This window comes from Dicentrarchus labrax, unplaced genomic scaffold (assembly GCF_905237075.1).
Source record: "Dicentrarchus labrax unplaced genomic scaffold, dlabrax2021, whole genome shotgun sequence".
Taxonomy (NCBI): domain Eukaryota; kingdom Metazoa; phylum Chordata; class Actinopteri; family Moronidae; genus Dicentrarchus; species Dicentrarchus labrax.
In genome coordinates this window covers 754,735-774,171 of record NW_026136705.1, presented here as the reverse complement: position 1 = coordinate 774,171, position 19,437 = coordinate 754,735, and the positions used below count along the sequence as shown (strand labels likewise).

The window sequence follows — 19,437 nt, the reverse complement described above, 5'->3', positions numbered from 1 at the left end:
CTCTTTGCAAGACAAAAAATACCACAGACATGTAGATATACTTTCATATACTTGCATGTGAACGGGGACCCAAGATTCAGCAAACAGGAAATACAATAAAGAGACAGATGAAGTCAGTGATTAGAGAGGGACATTATTGGCGGCAGTCCTCCCACTGCTGTGGGTGGGGGTGAAAGAGCACTTAGGATAGTTCCCTTAGGGGCTCCCAGCAGCAGGAAAGCACCTTGGAGAGTGGCCCCTGTTCTTTATGCAAATAAGACATATTTAAATTTGAATTTTACTTAGAGAGAAAGAGGGAGAAAGGGTTGGAGTGAGGCTGCAATGTACAGCCAGTACAGTATATCTGGAGGAGGTACTCAGGCACAGGAGTCCATAGAATTAGACACAAAGGGAGGAAGATCAGACACAAACACAAATACGGTTGGTGTTCTTATTACTTTTTAATAATATCAATTTCTTAAATCTTCAACAGGACAGAAAACAGACTTTATCTTGTTTGGAAACTTGCACAGTTGATATTGATATTGATGTATAAACTGAATGGCTATAGAAACTTTAGACAGACACTCGGTTATATAATGTCTTCTGTGGCGCTGGAGGAGATTCCTAAAGCTCGAGAAGATCTCCTTTTAGCTTAATTCACTTATTTAAATTATGCATTTTGTGTTTTGCTTTTATTATTTCTTGAATAAATGCTTATGTACATATATGCTGGCCTGGTTAATCTTGCACAAGAGTAGATGATGACCCTAACCCTAACCCTCTGCTATGCTGAGATCCAAATCCTTCAACTTAAGCTACTGATATGGTAATTGTTGGTAATTGTTATTATTATAGTTTAGTGTATTTTATGAGACAGAGAATCAATTAATTATTGGTTATCACATTCCATTATTTAAAGGTGCTGCCCCTGAGGAACTTTAATATCAATTAAAGTTATTATGTATTATTATCTTTGATCATTTTGATAGCTAAAATGTATTGAATGCAACCTACAGAGTTTTGTGTAGGCAGAACTGGTGCAGTGCATTGATTTGATAGTGTCAATATAAAAAAACAGGACACAGGATAGTCAGACAAGAACAGTGTTACTGGAAAATAGTAATTAGTTACAGTTACTAATTGATTTACTTTTAAATGTCTGCTTAAGTTCTCTCAGCTGTCAAATTTATCTAGTTGTTAATAATCCTGAGCACCAGACGGTCAGCAATGCGTAGCATTCTTAGACCCACACAAATGTAAACAGTAGCCAAATTTTGCTATAGTAGTTAATTACCTAATAATTAATTCATGAATGGACTGAGCTGTTCTGGGCACCCGTATGGTTGGTGCTCTTACCCGGAAAATCAACGGGATGCACTCGGATGCGTCCACTATTGTCAGGTAAGACAAAAGCAATCAGTAACAAGCCCATTTAGATTTCTGTAATTGTCAGTATGTTTTTAATATGAAAATTGAATTAGTTACATTACTTATTACCGCCAAAAGTAGTGGAATTACAGTAACTTCACATTCATTTATAACATGTTATTCAGAAACAGTTAAAAAATAAACCAGATAAACAGTCCAAAAGGAAAACAAATCCAAAGGCGGCAGTGAGGACGACCATAATGCCAAACTCGAGGCTTCTGTCCACCAAGTGTGTGTCTTTAACCTGCATTGAATAAATGTAATGTATTTTACTTTTTTTCCATTTTCATTATCATGTCTTTTTCTCTTCCAGATATGTCTGTAAACTCTTCCTCCTCCTCCGATGACTCCCTTCTTCATCCTAACCATTCCTCCAACAACTCCTACATCATTTCTATTATGCACTGTCTCATCACCAGACCGGGCTCCTTAATCGTCACCGCATACAACATCACAAACATCCTCCTCCATGGTCCAGCTGTAAAACACATTTGGACTGGCTTACTGTTATATAAACATTATACTTTTTATTTAATGTTATATTATTATACTAATACACTAATTTATACTGAGTCAAAAAGTCCAGGACCATTTTACATTTCCGGTCTGTCCCTGGTCTGGTATGTATACAGTTATTGTAAACTGTGTATAGGGCTGCAAATAGTTCAAGAGTGTATAGGAGTTAAATGAATATTGGAATAAATAGAATATGAGTAATGTTATAAGTTACTTTATTTACACACAGCATGTGGTTTACTACAGCATCCATATATACACACATATATAAATGTATATGAACAGTACATACAGCCAGCATACATCTGCCTTTGACAGTAAATGGATATTATTTAAATGTTGTACATGCATGTATATTACACTATTTGATATACAAATGTTGTATTTGAATAAAATAATAGAGGAGAGAGACAGACAGAGAGGGAGAGAGAGAGGGGAGAGAGAGAGAGAGAGAGAGAGAGAGAGAGAGAGAGGGGCTGTAATATACAGTCAGTACAGCTGTGAGCAGATACTCAGACACAGGAGTCCACAGAGCGGAGACACCGAGGGAGGAACATCAGAAACAAATACTGATACGGTTGGTGTTCTTATTCATTTTTACTATCGTCATGTTCTTGTCTTCTTATGAAATAGACAGTAAACTACCTTGGCATTGCATCGTTGTGGCACATTCAGTACAGTGTTTTATAAACTCACTTGTACAATGCCATCTGTGATTCTGTATGAAAAGAACTCAGAGTTAGACTTCAGACTACAAACATTTGAAGAAATGTGTTGTAAAGTACGACAGGGGGCATGGACTTTTGAAACAGTGGGCATTTAACGTCTACTTAAAAATTATTTAGAGTTACATTTTGGGAAATCCAGAAAATTTGAACCTTGACTCTGAGCAGGTATTAAAGTCCTTTTAAGGTTAATATAATAATTTACAGTCACCAGTTAGTGTCATAGACAGGAAAGGGGCTAGAGAGAGAGAGGAGATGATACACAGCAAAGGGACACAGGTTGGATCTGAACCCATAGCTGCTGCAGCAAGGATTCAGCCTTTGTCATTATAGAAACTTAATCACAAATCAGATCTTTATTTCTTTGTTTATATTTTCTTCTTTTAAAAATAAAGATTTTCTGAATGTAAATTACATTAGGTTTAAAGCACTGCTAAACACAGGTTATAATGATTGCCCAAAGGATAAAGCCCATGTGCATGTAGAGATACACCAAAGAAGACATCAAGATATGGGGATGAACATAGGGACCACTGGGACTTTATGTATGAATTTGTTCATTTGGTGAGATTTAACCTGAACTATTATCATAATATTCCTGTGACGTGTCTGCAGGTCATCGCATTGTTCACTCTCTTCTTTTTTCTTTTGGAACTTGGAGGGATAAATGTTCATTATTTCCCCAATTTCATTTCACTTTACAATATCCATTATTGTTAGACCATTGATTTGATACACATGGAATAGATGTAATGAATACATTTTCTCATTTTCATTATCATGTCTTTTTCTCTTCCAGATATGTCTGTAAACTCTTCCTCCTCCTCCAATGACTCCCTTCTTCATCCTAATCATTCGTCCAACAACTCCTACATCATTTCTATTGTGGACTGCCTCATCACCAGACCAGGCTCCTTAATCTACAGCGCATACAGCATCACAAGCACCCTCCTCCTCCTCCCTCTCTGCACCTTCATCCTCTACCTGGGTCTTCAACGATGGCGGCAACAGCGCTCCACCTCCACAGCAGCAATGACGAGTCACTCAGACGCCTTCACCTACCACATGGTCACCATGGAGCTGATTGGTGTCTTAGGGTGCATCCTCAGCTGTTGTGGTATCTATAGCAATCATGTCAATACATTATTGGTTGGGCGCTATCTTTGGACCTTAACCTGGTATGGAGAGATCTTCTTTAACACTCTGACCTGTGTGGAGCGCTATCTGGCTGTTGTTCATCCAATCATCTATCTGAGCCTGAGAAGAGAGAGAGGGATCAGAATCAGAAATATCAGCATTGGGTGTGTTTGGCTGCTTTCCTTTGGAGGAACAAGTATGATAACTTTAGAAAATGTCGACATGATTTTGATTTTCAGCGTCTTGATTAGCTCCTTGATCGTCACTTCCTTCTGCAGTCTTTCTGTTCTCTGTGTTCTCATTCGTCCAGGGCCAGGTAAACAGGGCAGGGACAGGGAGAGGGTTGACCAATCAAAGCAGAGGGCTTTCTACACCATTGTGGCCATACTGGGAGTGCTGATGTTGAGGGTTTTTTGGAATCTGCTTCCGAGTGTTTTCAGTGTGTCAACAGGAGCTATTGATTGTGTGCTGACAACTTCTGAAGTCTGGTTAAATCTCCCCTGCGTTTTGGTGTTACCTTTACTGTTTCTACACAGAGCAGGAATATTAATGTCTTGCAAGAACAACACCAAATAAGGATAAAGATCTTGTATTGGCATGAAATCAATTCTGATATTAGAAAAAGATAAAAATAAAAACAGTAATACAGATTTGAACAGGTATGACACTATTGCAAACATTGTAGTAGGCATGCCAGGCCAGTACTTAGTGGTGCAACTTTGTTTTTGATTTTGTTATGTCTTGTCCAAAAGCATTTTCTAGTTGCATTTTATTTAGCAGACATAAGCAATGCGTCTCTGTTGATCACAGTCTGCCATCGTTGCTGATGTTCTTCTGTATGTGCATGGATATTTGGCTGAAAACTCAGTAGTCATGTGCAAAGTGAGGCGATTTCAAAGTGAGTGTGTTTATTTTAAAATATTGCTCTCTGGAACCCAGTTTCAAAAGTTTGTGTTTCTAGGCTCCCAAAGGGGCAAATACTGTTATTGTGTAAACAGGGCCTTAGTTATACAGAAAAAAGGCCCTTTAAAACCCCCCAAAATCTAAAAGAGGCTTAAAAGCTGGATAGAGCTGCAAAGTTGGTTTAAAATACTTTTTGCAGAGACCCTCTTCTCATTAAAAAAATGGATTGGTGTAGCCTTAATATTTAGTAGATTGTACTAGAGGTTATGATATTGGGCTAAGTAGATTAACAAAATAAAACGATTTGAAAGCCATGCTAGCAGCACTCTTATGTTGTGAATGCTAACACCAATATGGCGCAACATTCAGACATTTCTTTGTTAAATTGCATTAAAAAAAATACATCTGAGGCTGTAGGCAAAGTATTAGAAAAAGTGAAATTTTGAGCTGATGATGGTGTTAGATGAAAGGATCACCAAAATGATGACAATTCATCCTGAGAGAAACATGAATGTTAGAACTAAATTTAATTTAAATCCTTCCAACAGCTGTCAAAACATTTCATTCAAAAATGCAAATGTCAAGCTCATGGTGGCGCCTGAGGAAAAGTCCGGGTATCACTAAAGTCAGCATAAATGTCTGTATAATATTTAATGCCAATCGTCTAATAGTTGAGATATTTCAGTCTGGACCAAAGTGGCAGACCAACCATCAGACAGACCTCCATCCCTGCTCTGTTTGCTTTGCTGCCTTCACAGTTATGATGAGAATAAGTGGAGAGAGATCCTTCCTACTGTTTGTCAAACTCACTACACACTCATGTATCTACCCCTCTCAACTGAATGCTTACATCTAGATATCTGTATAAAAAACTCAAGTGTGTTTTGATTGTGTGTTAAACATGTTATTTTATCAAATGTATTATATCAAGTTTCTGTCTATCTGTGTGCATTTCAGATGTCATTGTTTTATGGGTTGCTGACAGCTTAAAGTGGTTCTCGTACATTAACAAAGGTCCATGTTAAATGTAGGTGTAGTACAGAGTTGGACTGGCCATTAGGAGCACCAGGAGAAACCCTGGTGGATTTTATTGTTAAACAATGGTAAACATTACCTTTTATTTAATATTATAATGTTATACTAGCACTCTAATTTATACTGAGTCAAAAAGTCCCGGACCGTTTTTCATTTCCGTCTGTCCCTGGTCCAAATTAAGTATGTATACAGTTATTGTAAAGTGTGTATAGGGCTGCAAATAGTTCAAAGTGCATATATAAATGTATATACACAGTATATACGCTCGTACATCTGTCTTTGACAGTAAATGGATATTATTTCAATGCTGTACATGCATGTATATTACACTATATGGTATAAAAGCATGGTAGATTATTTGGTAATCGCGAGGAATTGTTTCTGGACCTCATGTCTTATTTAGCTGTATGCAAGTGTGATGCTGTAGGTAAACTGTGGAAAGGTTGAATTTACAGCACACATAAGTTAGTGTATATACAGCAAATTAAAGAGTGTGAAACACAAATGTGATTAAAATAACAAATCCTCACGAAACACTCTCAGAGCACACATTTAATGGCTGTACTTGATTTGAATACGCACACACTCTGTCTTCACATCATTTGAATGCTGTCATCTGTTCATCTAATGGGTCAATAAAATAATAAAATAATCTACACAGGCACCCTAGTTGCCACTCCAGTTTGGTCTCAAATGCTGTCACATTATTCTAGATTATATTTTTAAACTAAAATGTTAAAAAAGTTAATTTAATCATCTGTTACAGCCACATATTAGAATGAGGCTTACTTTCAATGAAAAAAGAGTTTATTGATTTCTAACGCCACCTTTAGATACTTATATTCACTGTTTTACTAATGTGCCACAATGATGTCATGTTTTTTATTTCAAATATCTTCATATGGGAGCTTTTCTAAGCAAATACTGATACCAATTAGTTTTATGTTTAAAGATTGTAGTTGCACACAAATGGTATGTGTACAATACCTCTACAGTACAGTAGAGCACAGTATTCTTTATTAATGAACAGGTTAGTCAGTTCATTACCACTGATTTTATTCAAATAAAACATTTGAATTTGAGAGAGAACGAGAGAGAGAGAGAGAGAGAGAGAGAAGGAGAGAGAGGCTGTGATATACAGTCAGTACAGCTGTGAGCAGATACTCAGACACAGTCCACAGAGCGGAGACACAGAGGGAGGAACATCAGAAACAAATACTGATACGGTTGGTGTTCTTATTCATTATTAATATCGTCATGTTCTTGTCTTCTTATGAAATAGACAGTAAACAAACTTTATTGCATCATCGTGGCACATTCAGTACAGTATTCAGTTGTACAACATCATCTGTGATTCTGTATGAGAAGAACTCAGGGTTCGGCTTGCGACTACGAACGTTAGACATTTTGAAAATGTGGGTTGTAAAGTGGGGGCATGGACTTTTAAAGCAGTTGGCATTTAACCGGCAGGTAACGTCTAATTCAAAATAATTTTTAGTTATATTTTGGGAAATCCAGAAAATCTGAACCTTGACTCTGAGCAGGTATTAAAGTTGGGATATATCAGCCTCTGCTGTACACAGTTTAACTCTTATTTGTCTTCTCTCACAAGTACCCCAACTTTCTGGAAATGCTATAATTAGTCCTTGTATGGTTAATATAATCATTTGCACTCACCAGTATCTTGGTGCTGAACAAGTAATGTACAATATAGTTTTTTGGGCTTTTCCCCTTTCTTAGATAGGACAGCTGAACATAGACAGGAAAGGGGCTAGAGAGAGAGGAGATGATACACAGCAAAGGGACACAGGTTGGATTTGAACCCATAGCTGCTGCAGCAAGGATTCAGCCTTTGTCATTATAGAAACTTAATCACAAATCAGATCTTTATTTCTTTGTTTATATTTTCTTTCTTTTAAAATTAAAGATACATTAGGTTTTAAAGCACTGCTAAACACAGGTTATAATGATTGCCCAAAGGATAAAGCCCATGTGCATGTAGAGATACACCAAAGAAGACATCAAGATATGGGGATGAACATAGGGACCACTGGGACTTTATGTATGAATTTGTTCATTTGGTGAGATTTAACCTGAACTATTATCATATTATTCCTGTGACGTGTCTGCAGGTCATTGCATTGTTCGCTCTCTTCTTTTTTCTTTCGGAACTTGGAGGGATAAATGTTCATTATTTCCCCAGTTTAATTTCCCTTTACAATACCCATTATTGTTAGACCATTGATTTCATACACATGGAATAGATGTAATGTATACATTTTCTCATTTTCATTATCATGTCTTTTTCTCTTCCAGATATGTCCGTAAACTCTTCCTCCTCCTCCAATGACTCCCTTCTTCATCCTAACCATTCCTCCAATAACTCCTATGTCTTTTCTTTTGTGGACTGCCTCATCACCAGACCAGGCTCCTTAATCTTCACTGGATACAGCATCACAAGCATCCTCCTCCTCCTCCCTCTTTGCACCTTCATCCTCTACCTGGGTCTTCAACGATGGCGGCAACAGCGCTCCACCTCCACAGCAGCAATGACGGGTCACTCAGACGCCTTCACCTACCACATGGTCACCATGGAGCTGATTGGTGTCTTAGGCTACATCCTCTGCTGTTGTGGTATCTGTAGTGATCATGTCACTACATTATGGATTGGGCTCTGTCTTTGGAGCTTCAACTGGTATGGAGAGACATTCTTCCACATTCTGACCTGTGTGGAGCACTACCTGGCTGTTGTTCATCCAATCATCTATCTGAGCCTGAGAAGAGAGAGAGGGATCAGAATCAGGAATATCAGCATTGGGTGTGTTTGGCTGCTTTCCTTTGGAGGAACATGTCTGATGAATTTAGAAAATGTCTACATAATGGTGGATTTCAGCATCTTGATTTTCTCCTGCAGTGTCGTCTTGTTCTGCAGTCTTTCTGTTCTCTGTGTTCTCATTCGTCCAGGGCCAGGTGAACAGGGCGGGGACAGGGAGAGGGTTGACCAATCAAAGGAGAGGGCTTTCTACACCATTGTGGCCATACTGGGAGTGCTGATGTTGAGGGGTATTGGGAATTTGTTCCAGTCTGTTTTTAACGTGTCAACAGGAGTTATTGATTGTGTGCTGATGACTTCTGAAGTCTGGTTAAATCTCCCCTGCATTTTGGTGTTACCTTTACTGTTTCTACACAGAGCAGGAATATTAATGTCTTGCAAGAACAACACCAAATAAGGATAAAGATCTGATATGATTGGCATGAAATTAAATCAAATCTGAGAGAAGAAAATAGAAATACTGAAAATGAGGGACTTGAGGACTTGAACTGTCACGTATGGTCTTGTAAATGTTTTAGCTAACATCAATCAATTTTGTACATCTTACATAAAGGTTAGTGCAGTTCGAAGTGCTTCACAGATAAATGACAAGCTGCTGTGGACCATAACAGAAAGAAGTCAAAACTAGATTAAATACATTTAAAAATACAATACAAAGATAAAAATAGGTTTTATTTAACAGGTATGATAGTAAATAGTAAATAATAAGAGAAGCTACTAGATATGTGATAGAAGATTGAGAAGACAAGACTAAATAAAAAGCAAATAATAAATCAATAATAAAATATTATGATAAAAAAAACAACAACCCACTATCCCGTTACAGAATGAAATAACTGGATCTTCACACCAGTTTAGATATATGTATAAAAGAAAACTTATGTATGTTTTTATTGTGTCTTTCTGGTAACTAAACATGTTGTTTTATCAAATTTATTATATCAAGTTTCTGTATATCTTGGGCATCTGTTTCCTGTATTAAACACTCCCTAATGTTAGTTTTGTTTCATTGAATAATCACGATTAAACAAGTATGAAATGTGGCTTGAATGGTTTCATTTTAATAAATGGTTTTATTTAAAATATTTCAGATGTCATTGTTTTATGGGTTGTTGACAGGTTAAAGTGGTTCTCGTGCATTAACAAAGGTCCATTTTAATAGTAGGTGTAAAACACAGTTGGACTGACTATCAGAAGCACCAGGAGAGATCCTGGTGGCTTTTACTGTTATATAAACATTATACTTTTTATTTAATGTTATATTATTATACTAATACACTAGTTTATACTGAGTCAAAAAGTCCAGGACCATTTTACATTTCCAGTCTGTCCCTGGTCTAAATTAAGTATGTATACAGTTATTGTAAACTGTGTATAGGGCTGCAAATAGTTCAAGAGTGTATAAGAGTTAAATGAATATTGCAATCAATAGAATATGGGTAATGTTATAAGTTACTTTATTTACACACAGCATGTGGTTTACTACAGCATCCATATATACACACATATATAAATGTATACGCACAGTATATACAGCCAGCATACATCTGCCTTTGACAGTAAATGGATATTATTTAAATGTTGTACATGCATGTATATTACACTATTTGATATACAAATGTTGTATTTGAATAAAATAATAGAGGAGAGAGACAGACAGAGAAAGAGAGAGAGAGAGAGAGAGAGAGAGAGAGAGAGAGAGAGAGAGGCTGTGATATACAGTCAGTACAGCTGTGAGCAGATACTCAGACACAGGAGTCCACAGAGCGGAGACACCGAGGGAGGAACATCAGAAACAAATACTGATACGGTTGGTGTTCTTATTCATTTTTACTATCGTCATGTCCTTGTCTTCTCATGAAATAGACAGAAAACTAACTTGGCATTGCATCGTTGTGGCACATTCAGTACAGTGTTTTATAAACTCAGTTGTACAATGTCATCTGTGATTCTGAATGAAAAGAACTCAGAGTTAGACTTCAGACTACAAACATTTGAAGAAATGTGTTGTAAAGTACGACAGGGGGCATGGACTTTTGAAACAGTGGGCATTTAACGTCTACTTAAAAATTATTTAGAGTTACATTTTGGGAAATCCAGAAAATTTGAACCTTGACTCTGAGCAGGTATTAAAGTCCTTTTAAGGTTAATATAATAATTTACAGTCACCAGTTAGTGTCTTGGTGCTGAGCAGGTAATGTACAATATAGTTTTGGGGGCTTTTTCACTTTATTAGATAGGACAGCTGAACATAGACAGGAAAGGGGCTAGAGAGAGAGGAGATGATACACAGCAAAGGGACACAGGTTGGATTTGAACCCATAGCTGCTGCAGCAAGGATTCAGCCTTTGTCATTATAGAAACTTAATCACAAATCAGATCTTTATTTCTTTGTTTATATTTTCTTTCTTTTAAAATTAAAGATACATTAGGTTTTAAAGCACTGCTAAACACAGGTTATAATGATTGCCCAAAGGATAAAGCCCATGTGCATGTAGAGATACACCAAAGAAGACATCAAGATATGGGGATGAACATAGGGACCACTGGGACTTTATGTATGAATTTGTTCATTTTGTGAGATTTAACCTGAACTATTATCATAATATTCCTGTGACGTGTCTGCAGGTCATCGCATTGTTCGCTCTCTTCTTTTTTCTTTTGGAACTTGGAGGGATAAATGTTAATTATTTCCCCAATTCAATTTCCCTTTACAATACCCATTATTGTTAGACCATTGATTTGATACACGTGGAATAGATGTAATGAATACATTTTCTCATTTTCATTATCATGTCTTTTTCTCTTCCAGATATGTCTGTAAACTCTTCCTCCTCCTCCAATGACTCCCTTCTTCATCCTGACCATACCTCCAACATCATTTCTATTATGCACTGCCTCATCAAAAGACCAGGCTCCTTAATCTTCACGGCATACAGCATCACAAGCATCCTCCTCCTCGTCCCTCTCTGCACCTTCATCCTCTACCTGGGTCTTCAACGATGGCGGCAACAGCGCTCCACCTCCACAGCAGCAATGACGAGTCACTCAGATGCTTTCACCTACCACATGGTCACCATGGAGCTGATTGGTGTCTTAGGGTGCATCTTCTGCTGTTGTGGTATCTATAGTGATCATGTCAATACATTATGGGTTGGGCTCTATCTTTGGAGCTTAACTTGGTATGGAGAGACGTTCTTTCACACTCTGACCTGTGTGGAGCGCTACCTGGCTGTTGTTCATCCAATCATCTATCTGGGCCTGTGAAGAGAGAGAGGGATCAGAATCAGGAACATCAGCATTGGGTGTGTTTGGCTGCTTTCCTTTGGAGGATTATGCCTGCTGACTTTAGAATACGTATGCTCAATTGTGGATTTCAGCCTCTTGGTTTTCTCCTTCGTTGTCATCTCCTTCTGCAGTCTTTCTGTTCTCTGTGTTCTCATTCGTCCAGGGCCAGGTGAACAGGACGGGGACAGGGAGAGGGTTGACCAATCAAAGCAGAGGGCTTTCTACACCATTGTGGCCATACTGGGAGTGCTGATGTTGAGGTGTTTTTGGAATCTGCTTGTGTCAACAGGAGTTATTGATTGTGTGCTGACAACTTCTGAAGTCTGGTTAAATCTCCCGTCCATTTTGGTGTTACCTTTACTGTTTCTACACAGAGCGGGAATATTAATGTCTTGCAAGAACAACACCAAATAAGGATAAAGATCTGATATGTAGATTACATAGATTAACAAATAAAAAGATTTGACAGCCATGCTAGCAGCACTCTTATGTTGTGAATGCTAAAACCAACATGGCACAACATTCAGACATTTCGTAAGTATAATGTTAACTATGTTTAAGCTTACTGTTTTAGCTAATATTTGTTAAATTGCATTAAAAAAAATACATCTGAGGCTGTAGGCAAAGTATTAGAAAAAGTGAAATTTTGAGCTGATGATGGTGTTACATGAAAGGATCACCAAAATGATGACAATTCATCCTGAGAGAAACATGAATGTCAGAACTAAATTTAATTTAAATCCTTCCAACAGCTGTCAAAACATTTCATTCAAAAATGCAAATGTCAAGCTCATGGTGGCGCCTGAGGAAAAGTCCGGGTATCACTAAAGTCAGCTTAAATGTCTGTATAATATTTAATGCCAATCGTCTAATAGTTGAGATATTTCAGTCTGGACCAAAGTGGCAGACCAACCATCAGACAGACCTCCATCCCTGCTCTGTTTGCTTTGTTGCCTTCACAGTTATGACGAGAATAAGTGGAGAGACATCCTTCCTACTGTTTGTCATACTCACTACACACTCATGTATCTACCCCTCTCAACTGAATGCTTACATCTAGATATCTGTATAAAAAACTCAAGTGTGTTTTGATTGTGTGTTAAACAAGTTATTTTATCAAATGTATTATATCAAGTTTCTGTCTATCTGTGTGCATTTCAGATGTCATTGTTTTATGGGTTGCTGACAGCTTAAAGTGGTTCTCGTACATTAACAAAGGTCCATGTTAAATGTAGGTGTAGTACAGAGTTGGACTGGCCATTAGGAGCACCAGGAGAAACCCTGGTGGATTTTATTGTTAAACAATGGTAAACATTACCTTTTATTTAATGTTATAATTTTATACTAGAACTTTAATTTATACTGAGTCAAAAAGTCCCGGACCGTTTTTCATTTCCAGTCTGTCCCTGGTCCAAATTAAGTATGTATACAGTTATTGTAAAGTGTGTATAGGGCTGCAAATAGTTCAAAAGTGCATATATAAATGTATATACACAGTATATACAGCTAGCGTACATCTGTCTTTGACAGTAAATGGATATTATTTCAATGCTGTACATGCATGTATATTACACTATATGGTATAAAAGCATGGTAGATTATTTGGTAATTGCGCAGGAATTGTTTCTGGACCTCATGTCTTATTTAGCTGTATGCAAGTGTGATGCTGTAGAGGGAAACTGTGGAAAGGTTGAATTTACAGCACACATAAGTTAGTGTATATACAGCAAATTAAAAGATGTGTGAAACACAAATGTGATTAAAATAACACAACCGTGCACACAGAAACACTCTCAGAGCACACAGTTAATGGCTGTACTTGATTTGAATACGCACACACTCTGTCTTCACATCATTTGAATGCTATCATCTGTTCATCTAATGGGTCAATAAAATAATAAAATAAACTACACAGGCACCCTAGTTGCCACTCCAGTTTGGTCTCAAATGCTGTCACATTATTCTAGATTATATTTTAAACTAACATGTTAAAAAAGTTAATTTAATCATCTGCTATGGCCACATTTTAGAATGAGGCTTACTTTCAATGAAAAAAGAGTTTATTGATTTCTAACACCACCTTTAGATACTTATATTCACTGTTTTACTAATGTGCCACAATGATGTCATGTTTGTTATTTCAAATATCTTCATATGGGAGCTTTTCTAAGCAAATACTGATACCAATTAGTTGTATGTTTAAAGATTGTAGTTGCACATAAATGGTATGTGTACAATACCTCTACAGTACAGTACAGCACAGTATTCTTTATTAATGAATAGGTTAGTCAGTTCATTACCCCTGTTTGATTTTATTCAAATAAAACATTTGAATTTGAGAGACAGAGAGAGAGAGAGAGAGAGAGAGAGAGCAGAGAGAGAGACAGAGAGAGAGAGAGGCTGTGATATACAGTCAGTACAGCTGTGAGCAGATACTCAGACACAGGAGTCCACAGAGCGGAGACACAGAGGGAGGAACATCAGAAACAAATACTGATACGGTTGGTGTTCTTATTCATCTTTAATATCGTCATGTTCTTGTCTTCTTATGAAATAGACAGTAAACAAACTTTATTGCATCGTTGTGGCACATTCAGTACAGTATTCAGTTGTACAACATCATCTGTGATTCTGTATGAGAAGAACTCAGGGTTCGGCTTGCGACTACGAACGTTAGACATTTTGAAAATGTGGGTTGTAAAGTGGGGGCATGGACTTTTAAAGCAGTTGGCATTTAACCGGCAGGTAACGTCTAATTCAAAATAATTTTTTGTTATATTTTGGGAAATCCAGAAAATCTGAACCTTGACTCTGAGCAGGTATTAAAGTTGGGATATATCAGCCTCTGCTGTACACAGTTTAACTCTTATTTTTTAATTCTTCTCTCACAAGTACCCCAACTTTCTGGAAGTGCTATAATTAGTCCTTTTATGGTTAATATAATCATTTGCACTCACCAGTATCTTGGTGCTGAACAAGTAATGTACAATATAGTTTTTTGGGCTTTTTCACTTTATTAGATAGGACAGCTGAACATAGACAGGAAAGGGGCTAGAGAGAGAGGAGATGATACACAGCAAAGGGACACAGGTTGGATTTGAACCCATAGCTGCTGCAGCAAGGATTCAGCCTTTGTCATTATAGAAACTTAATCACAAATCAGATCTTTATTTCTTTGTTTATATTTTCTTTCTTTTAAAATTAAAGATACATTAGGTTTTAAAGCACTGCTAAACACAGGTTATAATGATTGCCCAAAGGATAAAGCCCATGTGCATGTAGAGATACACCAAAGAAGACATCAAGATATGGGGATGAACATAGGGACCACTGGGACTTTATGTATGAATTTGTTCATTTGGTGAGATTTAACCTGAACTATTATCATAATATTCCTGTGACGTGTCTGCAGGTCATCGCATTGTTCGCTCTCTTCTTTTTTCTTTTGGAATTTGAAGGGGATAAATGTTCATTATTTCCCCAATTTCATTTCCCTTTACAATACCCATTATTGTTAGACCATTGATTTGATACACATGGAATAGATGTAATGTATACATTTTCTCATTTTCATTATCATGTCTTTTTCTCTTCCAGATATGTCTGTAAACTCTTCCTCTTCCTTCAATGACTCCCTTCTTCATCCTAACCATTCGTCCAACAACTCCTATGTCTTTTCTATTGTGGACTGCCTCATCACCAGACCAGGCTCCTTAATCTTCACGGCATACAGCATCACAAGCACCCTCCTCCTCGTCCCTCTCTGCACCTTCATCCTCTACCTGGGTCTTCAACGATGGCGGCAACAGCGCTCCACCTCCACAGCAGCAATGACGAGTCACTCAGACGCCTTCACCTACCACATGGTCACCATGGAGCTGATTGGTGTCTTAGGGTGCATCTTCTGCTGTTGTGGTATCTATAGTGATCATGTCACTACATTATGGATTGGGCTCTATCTTTGGAGCTTAACTTGGTATGGAGAGACGTTCTTTAACACTCTGACCTGTGTGGAGCGCTACCTGGCTGTTGTTCATCCAATCATCTATCTGGGCCTGAGAAGAGAGAGAGGGATCAGAATCAGGAACATCAGCATTGGGTGTGTTTGGCTGCTTTCCTTTGGAGGATTATGCCTGCTGACTTTAGAATACGTAGGCTCAATTGTGGATTTCAGCCTCTTGGTTTTCTCCTTCGTTGTCATCTCCTTCTGCAGTCTTTCTGTTCTCTGTGTTCTCATTCGTCCAGGGCCAGGTAAACAGGGTGGGGACAGGGAGAGGGTTGACCAATCAAAGCAGAGGGCTTTCTACACCATTGTGGCCATACTGGGAGTGCTGATGTTGAGGTGTTTTTGGAATTTGTTCCAGTCTGTTTTTATTGTGTCAACAGGAGTTATTGATTGTGCGCTGACAACTTCTGAAGTCTGGTTAAATCTCCCGTCCATTTTGGTGTTACCTTTACTGTTTCTACACAGAGCGGGAATATTAATGTCTTGCAAGAACAACACCAAATAAGGATAAAAGATCTGATATGTAGATTACATAGATTAACAAATAAAAAGATTTGACAGCCATGCTAGCAGCACTCTTATGTTGTGAATGCTAACACCAACATGGCACAACATTCAGACATTTCGTAAGTATAATGTTAACTATGTTTAAGCTTACTGTTTTAGCTAATATTTGTTAAATTGCATTAAAAAAAAATACATCTGAGGCTGTAGGCAAAGTATTAGAAAAAGTGAAATTTTGAGCTGATGATGGTGTTAGATGAAAGGATCACCAAAATGATGACAATTCATCCTGAGAGAAACATGAATGTTAGAACTAAATTTAATTTAAATCCTTCCAACAGCTGTCAAAACATTTCATTCAAAAATGCAAATGTCAAGCTCATGGTGGCGCCTGAGGAAAAGTCCGGGTATCACTAAAGTCAGCTTAAATGTCTGTATAATATTTAATGCCAATCGTCTAATAGTTGAGATATTTCAGTCTGGACCAAAGTGGCAGACCAACCATCAGACAGACCTCCATCCCTGCTCTGTTTGCTTTGTTGCCTTCACAGTTATGACGAGAATAAGTGGAGAGACATCCTTCCTACTGTTTGTCATACTCACTACACACTCATGTATCTACCCCTCTCAACTGAATGCTTACATCTAGATATCTGTATAAAAAACTCAAGTGTGTTTTGATTGTGTGTTAAACAAGTTATTTTATCAAATGTATTATATCAAGTTTCTGTCTATCTGTGTGCATTTCAGATGTCATTGTTTTATGGGTTGCTGACAGCTTAAAGTGGTTCTCGTACATTAACAAAGGTCCATGTTAAATGTAGGTGTAGTAGAGAGTTGGACGGGCCATTAGGAGCACCAGGAGAAATCCTGGTGGATTTTATTGTTAAACAATGGTAAAATTACCTTTTATTTAATATTATAATGTTATACTAGCACTCTAATTTATACTGAGTCAAAAAGTCCCGGACCGTTTTTCATTTCCAGTCTGTCCCTGGTCCAAATTAAGTATGTATACAGTTATTGTAAAGTGTGTATAGGGCTGCAAATAGTTCAAAAGTGCATATATAAATGTATATACACAGTATATACAGCTAGCGTACATCTGTCTTTGACAGTAAATGGATATTATTTCAATGCTGTACATGCATGTATATTACACTATATGGTATAAAAGCATGGTAGATTATTTGGTAATTGCGCAGGAATTGTTTCTGGACCTCATGTCTTATTTAGCTGTATGCAAGTGTGATGCTGTAGAGGGAAACTGTGGAAAGGTTGAATTTACAGCACACATAAGTTAGTGTATATACAGCAAATTAAAAGATGTGTGAAACACAAATGTGATTAAAATAACACAACCGTGCACACAGAAACACTCTCAGAGCACACAGTTAATGGCTGTACTTGATTTGAATACGCACATCATTTGAATCCTGTCATCTGTTCATCTAATGGGTCAATAAAATAATAAAATAAACTACACAGGCACCCTAGTTGCCACTCCAGTTTGGTCTCAAATGCTGTCACATTATTCTAGATTATATTTTTAAACTAACATGTTAAAAAAGTTAATTTAATCATCTGCTATGGCCACATTTTAGAATGAGGCTTACTTTCAATGAAAAAAGATTTTATTGATTTCTAACGCCACCTTTAGATACTTATATTCACTGTTTTACTAATGTGCCACAATGATGTCATGTTTGTTATTTCAAATATCTTCATATGGGAGCTTTTCTAAGCAAATATTGATACCAATTAGTTGTATGTTTAAAGATTGTAGCTGCACACAAATGGTATGTGTACACTAGCTCTACAGTACAGTACAGCACAGTATTCTTTATTAATGAATAGGTCAGTCAGTTCATTACCCCTGTTTGATTTTATTCAAATAAAACATTTGAATTTGAGAGACAGAGAGATAGAGAGAGAGAGAGAGAGAGAGAGAGAAGGAGAGAGAGGCTGTGATATACAGTCAGTACAGCTGTGAGCAGATACTCAGACACAGGAGTCCACAGAGCGGAGACACAGAGGGAGGAACATCAGAAAGAAATACTGATACGGTTTGTGTTCTTATTCATTATTAATATCGTCATGTTCTTGTCTTCTTATGAAATAGACAGTAAACAAACTTTATTGCATCGTTGTGGCACATTCAGTACAGTATTCAGTTGTACTACATCATCTGTGATTCTGTATGAGAAGAACTTTCATTTGGCATTTAACCGGCAGGTAACGTCTAATTAAAAATAATTTTTCGAAGATTATTAGATAGGACAGCTGAACATAGACAGGAAAGGGGCTTGAGAGAGACGCAGCAAGGGCCGATCTGGGGTGTCTTGATTTTTTTTTCTTCTTTTAAAAATAAAGACACTCTGAATCTAAATTACGTTAGGTTTTAAAGCACTGCTAAACACAGGTTATAATTATGTTACAACGGATAAAGCCCATGTGCATGTAGACATACATTGTTTTATGGGTTGTTGACAGGTTAAAGTGGTTCTCGTGCATTAACAAAGGTCCATGTTAATAGTAGGTGTAAAACACAGTTGGACTGACTATCAGAAGCACCAGGAGAAATCCTGGTGGCTTTTACTGTTATATAAACATTATACTTTTTATTTAATGTTATATTATTATACTAATACACTAATTTATACTGAGTCAAAAAGTCTAGGACCATTTTACATATCCAGTCGGTCCCTGGTCTCAACTAAGTATGTATACAGTTATTGTAAACTGTGTATAGGGCTGCAAATACTTCAAGAGTGTATACGAGTTAAGTAAATATTGGAATAAATAGAGTTTGGATAATGTTATAAGTTACTTTATTTACACACAGGATGTGGTTTACTACAGCATCCATATATACACATATATAAATGTATACGCACAGTATATACAGCCAGCATACATCTGCCTTTGACAGTAAATGGATATTATTTAAATGTTGTACATGCATGTATATTACACTATTTGATATACAAATGTTGTATTTGAATAAAATAATAGAGGAGAGAGACAGACAGAAGAGAGAGAGAGAGAGAGAGAGAGAGAGAGAGAGAGAGAGAGAGGGG

At 37.2% G+C, this 19,437-nt stretch overlaps 1 protein-coding gene across 7 annotated transcripts in view; it reads left to right on the top strand.

Moving 5' to 3' along the window:
• The first annotated feature begins 2,476 nt into the window (after window positions 1–2,476).
• The window catches only part of LOC127363544 (uncharacterized), a 28,843-nt gene continuing 11,882 nt past the window's right edge, over window positions 2,477–19,437 (top strand). The window contains exons 1-2 of one of the 7 annotated variants that reach the window (XM_051400111.1): window positions 6,890–6,899; window positions 14,294–14,348. The gene's annotated coding sequence lies outside the window, so the exon portion shown is untranslated. The other 6 variants (XM_051400116.1, XM_051400112.1, XM_051400113.1 and 3 more) reach the window with 6 other exon arrangements.